We start from the raw sequence: 10,953 nt of genomic DNA, 5'->3' as shown, positions 1-10,953 counted from the left end.
TCTCAGAATTGTACAAGCATCACCAAAATATAATTTTAGAACATTTTCATGACGCTAAAAAGAAACTCTGGGCTCATTAGCAGTCACTCCTCATTATCCTGCTTCCAGCCCCTGGCAACTGGTAATCAGCTTTCCGTCTCTGTAGATTTGTAAGTAGGCAATTTTCAACTAGATTTAATCACATAGTACCACATTTACCATTTAGATTGCATTCTTTTTCTCCCCCTATCTCTATACTTTCATCTAAAATCATTTTCATTCTGCTTGGTCACCACCCATACTGGTCTTCTGGCTTTGTTAGTAAAAATTCTTCTTTTACCTTTACTGAGATGATCAAGATCTCTGGAAGCTGGGCTGGAGTCAGAAGCAGTGGTCAACTTCCAGTTCCTCTTATTGCTAGGGTGCCTCTACAGGGCCCCACCCTTACACACAGCTAGGGTCACCAGTGCGGGTGGAAACTGAACTCCTCCCTAGTTCCTAGAGCACTGGCTCTTCCTCTCACTCATCCTTGGATGAAAAGGACCCCAAGTGCTAGGCTTATCTTTTGTCTTCTGGTGCTTCTCTACTCCTTAGATCTGCTGTTACGAGACAAGTGCTATTGCTTAGTCTGAATGTCTATGCTTCTTTGGACCTGATCCTCCACCATAGTGAGGAAAAGTCAGTGGTGTTTTATACCGAGGACTCTCCTACTTCCTCCAAGGTTAATAAGGATACCAGTGCACTGTCTCCCACATCAGAGTTGTTCCAGACCTGTAACTTTAAAGAAAGAAATCCAGGATTTCCTTGAAAATCCTAGGAAAAGAATATCCTAGGAAAAATAGGTCTTTTTAGTATCTTCTTAGTTTTTCACTAGTTCATTTTCACTATACCTACTTAATTTTTTTCCTAGTTCATTTTCACTTTAAAAGTTTCACAAGGATTTTTAAAAAAATGTTTTAAGCAGACTGAAGAAAGGGGTAAGCATTATTGATAAAATGACCAACTAACTGCTAGTAATTCCTTTGTAACCATGAGGAAATCTAAAATATTTCTTATGAAGTAATTTTTTAAAATGTATGCACTATGATGTTAAAAATTAAAGATTTGGAAAGAAAATGATTAAAGTTTCCCTGAGAAGCAATTTGATACTGGCAGTCAGATTAAAAAAAAAAAAAGTGAATAGCTGCATGACTCATTGGTGAGAAAGGCATTCTCTGGCACCAGGATTTGAGAGGGTTGATAATCTTGATCCTGCAACTGCAATGAGGCAACGGTGAACAAGGTAGACTGTGGTTGTCCAGAGTAAACCCAGGTTTGTCTGATAGCCACATTCTCAGAATGAATGAATGAATGAAACAATCAGTTATTGGGGAGCAGATATCTAAGAGTTGCTTGACAGTGGGTTTTCTATTTTTCCATAATGGAGAGAAATAGAAATTACTGGGAGAAAAGAGAGACAGAAAAATCACCACTACCATTATCATAATCTTTCATTTTAGCTAATTTCTACTGAGCAGACTTATTCTGTGTCATTTACATCAGGCACTAGGAAAGCTCTTGATTGAGCTCACTCAGTTTTCTCTATTGCCCTCTGAGGCACTTTCACCAAGCAGGAAACTGGAACCCTGTACAGTTCTGGAGGCCTAGTTCTCTGTGCACATTTTTGCTCCTCCCCCCGCCCCGACTTGGGGATGTCAGTTCCTTGACCAGATATTGAACTCAGGCCATGGCAGTGAAGCCCAAAATCCTAAGCAGTAGGCCACCAGGGTATTCCCATTTGTGCACATCTTGACTGTAAACCATTTGAAGCAAAATAGAGTGATCTGTTCAAGAACCAGTGTGAGTAGCTGGAGCATCAGATTGCGCTATTTCTAGAGAACACAGATTAAGTGGAATCCTCCTTTATTCATAAATGAGTAATTTTCAATTTGGGGACAGACAGTAGCACTCAAGATTAGACCTAGTGATGATAAATTATAGCTAAAAGTGTATGTACCATTAGGGTACTTATTTGTGCCTAAGTTATTGACTTCCTTTACAAATGGCTCTAAATAGCATTTTTTTCATGAATTTTCACATTTTCTAGGCCTCATAGTCATAGAAATACTCTAATACAGCAATTTAGTTCTTGTGTGATAATTTTCACTTATTTGGCAATATGCTTTCAAAATAGTGAAAATTGTTATGGGAAACTCCTAAAAAACACTCCAAAATACAACAGAGGTATGATCTTCTTAGACCTACTTAAACATTAACCAGAAATAAATTTATTCAAATAGAAGTCATAACATATACAGTTAAAAAAGTTGTGTATATATATTTACTTTGTTATGAGATTAATATAGATAACAGATTCATAAATTCATATTTGTATATAAACATGAAACCACTTTTTAATGCTAAACTTTTATTTTTATATGTTCACATTATTGTTTTGGTTTCCATGCTCCCAGGTAGCCATATTCCACTGGCTCAGTATAATAGAGGAGTTTCAATTCATAGGCCAACTTATCTACAGAGTGGCAGCCTGGAGGGTTGTATTAAGGATTCTAAGATTGCATCTGGAGTTCATGTGCAAGACTATCACAATTGATTAGTCATGTTTTTTCATGATCATAGAAAGGAGGAGGATTTATGGCGAGTTTCCTGGGTTTGTCATTCATGATACTACCTCTCAGTAGCTGTTACTGGAATTTTGGGTCAAGTATGAAGGAAAAAACAGCATTTGGGTGTTTCCGTAAATACAATTCAGCATTGCCAAGACACTCTGATTCTTAGATGGTAGGTGTAATTTTCATTTTCTTTAAAAAGTTTGTCAGATGGATAAAACTGTCTCCTAACCCTTCCAACTACATAAGAGGGAAAGAATGAAATCACTGAATGAATGGGAAATGAAAGTGACGGTGTTTGTGAAACAGACTATGAAGCAAGAATCTTCTACTTTGTCTTCTAACAGGAAAGGGCACCATATTTAGTACTCATCCAAGATGTACAAAGAAGACTCAAAATTATTTAAAAACCACCACCACCTCCAAAACCACCCCAACAAAAACCTCTGGTTATCTTATTCATAGAAACATGGCCAACAATAAAATCCAAGAATATTTTTCTTTTTTGTAAGCTGCAGTGGGGCCTGAAAAGATTCATTTATCCCTCTAGATAAATTCACATGTGGAAAAATAGGCCAAGAAATAAGACTTAGCAGCACAGTGAGGAAAGACTGTAGACTGTTATTTCTCAAGGGAAACTGTTTATCTCCACACATAATCTTCACTTCTTGTCAAAGAAAAACTGGCTTGGTAAGTTCTCCAACTACTTTAATAATATATGATGTGAGCAGAGTCACTGGCTTTTATAGGTATTTTATTAAGTCCCTTGTACCGTGAACCTACTAATTTTGGCGGTCCCTAGACCCTCTAAAAAAGGTGAGGAAATCTGTGAGGTCAGGGATTTCTTAGCAAAATAATTTTTATAATTTAATAAAACATAAAGAAATGTAACACATAAGCAAAGTGTTACTGTACCATACAGAATGCAAAACACTTACCACTGATGAACAATAAATAGTTCATATAGAGCAGCCAACTCTCAGATTCTTCTCATTATCTGTCATCTTTTCAAAAACAGTCATTAGTGTTGAGCCTCATCCTCTACAAACTGACAATCACATAGAAGTTCCTGAAGTTAACCCCCCAGAAGTATTTATGCAGTGGCTCCAGGTTTTTATAATTTTCTTTATGAATTCACTTCCTTTCCTTTCTTCCTTTCTCTGTCCCTCCCTTTCTTCCCTCTCTCTGTCCCTCCCTCCCTCGTTCCTTTTTTCACTCTATCTTTCCATCCCTTCCTTCATCCCTCCCTTTTTTCTCCCTTCTTTTGGTTTTGTTTTGTTTATAAAGCTTTTTACTTTGACTTTGAAGCTTTTTAGTGAGAAAAAGAAGAAAACATTATAGCTTTGAGGATGCCTACTGTTTCTTCCATTCTTCTTGGATGACAGCTATTACATCTTTTAAAAGAAAAATAATGTATTAAAAATTTAAAAGTAGAAAAATAGTATTAAGGGGCATTTGGGCACAGTCCTCACAAGAGTGCCCTCACTTTAACAACAATTGCAAGTTTAGGGGTGAGTCCCCAAACCACCCTCAATTTCAAAATTTGCTAGAAGGATTCACAGAACTCACTGAAAACTCTTCTGGATTATTACAGGGAAAGGATGCAGACGGAAGTCCAAGAGGCAGAGTCCATGAGAAATGCCAAACGAAGCTCATGTTGTCTTCCTCCATGAAGTCAGGACATGTCACACCCCTGGCATTAATCTGTAACAAGACGCATGGAGACAGCCAACCAGGGAAGCCCACTCGAGCCTTTGGCACCCAGAATTTTTATTGGGACTCATCACATACTGCCGGCACGGCTGACATTTTGGCATCAGTCCTTCCCAGAGGTCAGACTAATGTCTTTAGTTTCTGGTTCCCCCAGCAGTCAGAACTAATCTTGTGTGACCCAAAGCGCCCATCACAGACTGCATTATTAGGCTGTCTGGCACTCAAAGCCTCCAGCAAAGATCCTCCTGTCAAGTAGGACATTCCAGGGACCTAAAAATTACATCCTAGTAGCCCAGGGCAAAGGCTAGACCTCTCTCAAGGTAAGGTTAGTTCCTCACTACACAAGTATAATGACCTCCCTGCCTCTGCCCATATTTATCACTGAAATTCAAAACCATAATACCAACAGTGACCAATCTTATTTCATCTAAAAGTGTGCCAGAGTCAAACTCATACTAGCTCACAAAAACTGTTAAATATTTAGGAATTCTGTCAGCTAGTTGTTAAACACAGTCATTATACAAAGTTTAATTATACAAACTCATAATTATTTATAAGTTGGCCAAAAAGGTTTTTAAACCCAAATGAACTTTTTAGCCAACCCAATATATAAATGGGCTTCCCTGGTGGCCCAGTGGTAAAAAATATGCCTGCACTTCAGGAGACGTGGGTTTTATCCCTGGGTCCGGAGAAGGAAATGGCAACCCACTCCATTATACTTGCCTGGGAAATCCCATGGACAGAGGAGCCTGGTGGGCTACAGTCTAATGGGATCACAAAAGTCAGACACAATTTAGTGACTAAAAGAACAACAACAAATATATAAATTAGATTAAACACAAAGGTAATAAATGTTCAAAACTCATCCTTTTCTAATTATTTTACTATATTATACTATGAATCTGCTCTTGATCTTATCTACGTCTAGTGTAACTATATGGTGAAAATTCTGTAGAATCTCATGTTACTATTCATCTCTTACTGTCTCTGTGTGCAGTAGTGTCCCATTGGTAGCATGAAATTAACCATGGTTAAAATATTTACACCATGAAATTCAGCAAATGCTAGGAATCAGACTTTTTTGGATACTGTTTGATTTTGAGAAGCATCTTTCTGCTGATCCAACTCTTACTAGAGCTGTTAAAAGTATTCTGTAGGTTGTAACAACATTGGGATAAATTTATGATAAATTATTTCAAAACATAGTATTTCTAGAGCTGATGAGTCTGATGGAATAATTTTTCTAAAAAATTAACTCTTCATACAAATGTTTGTTGTAAGTCTGAATTTAATTTTATGTTTCCTCTGACATTACCTATAAATTGTGGAGGTTATACAAGAAACCAGAAATGACTTTAAAAAAAAAATTTATTTATATTTTGTATTGGAGTTTTTTTATATTGGAGTTTTATTTTATATTAGAGTATGGCTGATTAGGGGCTTCCCTGATGGCTCAGATGGCAAAGAATCTGCCTACAGTGCAGGAGACTGGGGTTTGATCCCTGGGTCAGAAAGATTCCCCTGGAGAAAGGGATGGCAACCCACTCCAGCATTCTTGCCTGGAGAATTCCATGGACAGAGGAGCCTGGCAGGCTAGCCCTTGGGGTCACGCAGAGTCAGACATGACTGAACGACTAACACACACACACACACACACACACACACACACACACACAGAGTTAATCAACAATTTTGTGATAGTTTCAGGTGGACAGCAAAGGGACTCAGCCATGCATATTAAAAGTGACTTTTTGATTTGTAAATAATTAAAATGTGAAATAAAAATGTATGCAAATAAAATTTCATTCATATGAAAAATTGTCTTTCTGTTGTGTACAATAATCTTACATTTTAATTTCCATTTCTAATACTGTGGATATGTGCTTTGCAATGGTGTGGCAGTTTTCAATTAGAGATTCTAGGCTCTGAAGAGTCTAGCGAGTACTTCATATGCTTTATTGCAATGTACATGTGTATGCTTTTGTCTTGTAATTTGTTGACAAAATTTATTGCCTGAGAGACAGAAATTGCAAGATCACAGATAATTTTTTATATTCTTTAGTTTTAATTCTGTGCAGATGCCACAGTTGTATTGCAGGAATGGAAAGGAGAGCCAGTTTACCTCCATGAGGAGACCCTCCTGTCTCCAGGGGCCAGTCTGGAACCAGGTCTGGGTGCAAGCATTCCTCAGATCACTTGGCAACCCTGATCCCCCATCTGCCCTGCCAGGTGCTGGGTCAGCTTCTTAGGGAGCATGTTGCCTGTGCTACCGTAGCCCAGGGGTAGTGGGTAGATATATTTCCATTTTCTTTTTTTTCTATTTTCCTGCATTTTCTTCAAGAACAGAAGAAATGGTTAATAGATAATAGTTAAATAAATTTACAGGTAATAGTTAAATAACAAGGCAGCAAAAATTTATTTTTTGATGTAAATTATGTTATCAGCTCTTTTCTTGAATTTTTATTTTGTAACATTGCATTTGTCCTGCCAACTAAAGAATGTTGCTCACCAACCAGTTCTAGAAAAAAAAAAAAAATCAAGTTATTAGCCATTGTAGTCGCTGACCTACAAATCACCTTGAAAGGAACTCAGAGTGAAGCTTAGGATGAGGCACTCTGTGTTCTGAGAAAACTGGCAGAACCGGTCTCAGAAAGTTGGATATTTTTAGGAGAACATTCAATAGACCAAGATTCTTGCATCTTCCCATACTTAGAAAAGCACTAAAATTATTGACTGAGATATCTGTTCCTCGTGACTAGTGGTAACCTTCTACAAAGATCTGTGCTTGATTGCACATACTCCTTTTTTTTAAATTGATGCCTTTTAATTTTTATTTTGGAGAAGGCAATGGCACCCCACTCCAGTACTCTTGCCTGGAAAACCCCATGGATGGAGGAGCCTGGTAGGCTGCAGGCCATGGGGTCGCTTACTTTTTTTCAATTAATTTTTTATTGGAGTTAGTTGATTTATGATGCTTTGTTAGTTTCTGCCATACAGCAAAGTGAATTAGTTAAAAATACACATATATCCAGTTTTTAAGATTCTATTCCCATTTAGTTCATTACAGAGTATTGAATAGAGTTCCCTGTACTATTCAGTAGGTTCTTACTAGTTATCTATTCTATATATTGTGATGTGTATACATCTCCATCCTAATCTCCCAATTAGCCCTCCCCCTACTTTCCTCTCTGGTGATTACAAGTTTTCTTTCTACATTTCTGACTCAACTTCTCTTCTGTAAACAGATTCATTTGTACCATTTCTTTAGGTTCCATATATGTGATATCATATTTGTCTTCTAGGTCTGACTTACTCCTTTGCACATATTCCTTTGCCAAAAATCACATGTATGTGGACTTCCTCCCCCACCCCCCATCTCCCACTCCACCTAATCTGAGCAGTTCCTCAGAACTATCTGGGAGGTTTTCTCTCTGGCTATAGTCCTCAGTCAAGGACTATAAGGTCCGTCTAGTCAAGGCTATGGTTTTTCCAGTGGTCATGTATGGATGTGAGAGTTGGACTGTGAAGAAAGCTGAGTGCCGAAGAATTGATGCTTTTGAACTGTGGTGTTGGAGAAGACTCTTGAGAGAGTCCCTTGGACTGCAAGGAGATCCAACCAGTCCATTCTGAAGGAGATCAGCCCTGGGATTTCTTTGGAAGGAATGATGCTAAAGCTGAAACTCCAGTACTTTGGCCACCTCATGTGAAGAGTTGACTCGTTGGAAAAGACTCTGATGCTGGGAGGGATTGGGGGCAGGAGGAGAAGGGGATGACAGAGGATGAGATGGCTGGATGGCATCACTGACTCGATGGACGTGAGTCTGAATGAACTCCGGGAGTTGGTGATGGACAGGGAGGCCTGGCATGCTGCGATTCATGGGGTCGCAAAGAGTCGGACACGACTGAGTGACTGAACTGAACTGATAGTCCTCAGTAAGTTCCCAGATAAAACTACAACCCATAGCTCTCACATCATGAGTTTTCACTTCCATCAACAGTTTCTTTCTATCTGGGTTCCTGAACAGGGTGTAATGCGCAAAACAGCACAATGGGCAATCCTTTGAAATTTATTTTATTAAATTATCTACTGTCTTTGATTTACTTTTAGTTGTTACTCGTGTCCCATGTGTCCATAGTCTTTCAGAACTATGGTGCCCTTTAACTTTCCTGAGTGACTTAATCTGTATGAGCCTTAGAGAAGCCCTTTGTAATAATTTATGTTTTAAATTGCTCTGAGTGGACAAAAGGTGTCTTAGAAGGTAGTATTGCTCTAATGATAAATCCTTTAAAAATAATCAGAGACTAAGTAACAAGAATTAACTTAATTTGCTTTGGGGCCTCTTCATTAGGCAAGATGAGTACTTTACATCTTAAGAGAGAAGCAGAGGCATGACAAGCCAGCATATCAGTATAAACCTTCTCTCTGTGATATCAACACTTCCACAGTTTTTTGGTAACACAGAATAGTATTGGATCAGGGAATGATGGGACTGCAAAGGAACTGTTTACTTTTAAAATGTATTTACTTACTTACTTGTCCTTGAGAAGACTTGAGGTATCTCATTATTTCAAAGTACATTAAACCCGAATTCATCATCTGAACTAAATAGAATGGAGATGCCAGTCAACCTAGAGCAAACCTAGAGCAAAGCTTGATGAAACTCTGTGCTCAGAAACCTGGAACCCCACTTACAGGTTTCCTTCTTTTCTCTGTTTTATTGTCTTTTTAGAGTTCAGCTTTGCCTTTCTTCCTTTCTCTCCATTGTCATGGAGAATTCTGGTAAGTGTTTTCTTCTAAAAGAGAAAATAACTCAGAAGAGAAGGAGGTGGGCAGGCTGTACCTACTACAAGGGAGATTTAAGGGAGAAAAAAACTATAAAAATCTACCATGAGAAGCACTCTTTGGGACTAAGATATTGTCTCAAGAAAGCCTTTATTAATTGTAGATAACAACTGATACTTTGGTTTATTATAGCTACTATCATTTCAGTAAGCACACGTTTAGTGTCTTAGAAAGTTGTTAGTATTTTATGGTGTTAATCTTACATATCACACACAATTTGAGAAGCTTTGGTCATCCAGCACAGTACTTAGCATATTGTAGTATAACATAAACATTCACACATTTTAATTAAATTAATGGACAGGCAAAGAAGAAAGACTGTAATGTGTCCCGTGGGGGAGATGGTAGACTCAGGTGTGTGTGGGGTCTGGATATGAAGGCTACCCACGGGTTAAAAAGTTTTGATGCAAGGACGAACACATTTCTCAGTCACGAATTATGAAGTCACTAAAAAACAAAGCGAAATGGATAAAAACATCCTGACTTGGAATATGTCGTCTTAATTCATTGAGTTTTCAACTGCTCAGATGTATCTTAATTAAAAAAAAAAAGGGTGTCCTAGAGTGACATAAGCTTTTAGTCAGTGCAAGAAGAATTTTTGCTTTTTTTCCCCCTACTCTTCTTTCTTTTTAGATCATCAAAACTCCTAGCGATTTTGGAAGAATGAGAATAATACGGTAAATTTTGTATTTAAATTTCTCTATCTGGATGTGTCAAATTCCAGGTAACTTCAATATTACATAGCAATAAAAATTCACAAGGTCCATTGAAGAGTTCACAGATATTTCAAACATGGAGAAATTCTACTGAACTTCATCACAACGGTATACTTAGCTTATTTATATATTATAATTAGCAATATTAAAAAAAAAAAAAAAAAACGAAAAGAACCTTGCAGAGAAACTGTAAGATGGGGAGCCGAAGCCAGAGGCCTTAAAGCTGTTTGGTTTTTGTTTTGAATCCTACCGACTTAGCAGGAAGAGTTCAAATACACTCACAGAGTAGGAAGTAATAATCAGGCCCATGTGATCCACTCACATGGGGACAAAAAGTAATTTGCTTGGCATCTCCCGGATTGTTTTAAGAACCGCAGTAAAAAACAAACGAGGAGAAATGTTTCAGAAGCCAACTCGGCTCCCAAACCCAAACTCGAACCTGAGACTTTTTATAAAGGCGAGCAGAGGAATGGGCGGTAAAGAAAAACAGCCGGTGAACAAACCCGGGCAGGGCGGGCAGGAAGCCCACCTCAGGGAGACCGTCTCTCGGTTTTCAGAAATACGTTTCGGAAGCTCCATTTCCCTACGGTTTCCACCCCCGCCCCGAGGCTGCAACCGCGGGACGCGGGCAGTGGGGACAGAAAGCCCGGGAAGAAGACGAGGGAGGCGGAGACCGGACAGGAGAGCGGAGCCCGACGGAGAGCATGGCCCAGCGGCCGCTGCTGTTGTCCGGGGTGCTGAAAAGCCGGGACGTCCCGGGCGGCGGCGGCCACTTCCCTCTCCCGGAGCGCGGGCGGGGGTTCCGGCTACGCACCTGCTAAGCCCGTCCTGGTCCGGGAAGGTGCTCGTCGGTGAGGTCCCCCCCAGCAGACCCTTAACGGGGAAATGATGAGGGGCAGAGGGCACCGCGGGCACAGGGGAGAGGACCCCGGTGCCCCTTCACCGCCGCTCCGGGCGGCCCCACGCCGCGACCTCTCTACCTGCACACGGACTCTCGCCACCTCTTAACGCCGCGCCTGCAGGCTGAGCGCTACACCAGCCGGGCGGGGGCGGAGGGTGCGGGGCGTGGGGGGAAAGCGGCGCCGGTCCCGGG

The 10,953-nt window shown here is 39.8% G+C and overlaps 1 long non-coding RNA gene across 1 annotated transcript; it reads right to left on the bottom strand.

The window, feature by feature from the left end:
* Positions 1 to 9,217: 9,217 nt before the first annotated feature.
* On the bottom strand, positions 9,218 to 10,952 carry LOC113892604. The gene is made up of 2 exons (XR_003511086.1): positions 10,675 to 10,952; positions 9,218 to 9,591 (listed from the first exon to the last, which is right to left on the bottom strand). It is a non-coding gene; the product is annotated as an uncharacterized LOC113892604 (long non-coding RNA).
* Position 10,953: the final 1 nt, after the last annotated feature.

Source organism: Bos indicus x Bos taurus, chromosome 5 (genome assembly GCF_003369695.1).
Source record: "Bos indicus x Bos taurus breed Angus x Brahman F1 hybrid chromosome 5, Bos_hybrid_MaternalHap_v2.0, whole genome shotgun sequence".
Taxonomy (NCBI): Eukaryota; Metazoa; Chordata; class Mammalia; order Artiodactyla; family Bovidae; genus Bos; species Bos indicus x Bos taurus.
The sequence above is the reverse complement of the archived record's forward strand: the minus strand, read 5'-3'. Positions and strand labels throughout refer to the sequence as shown.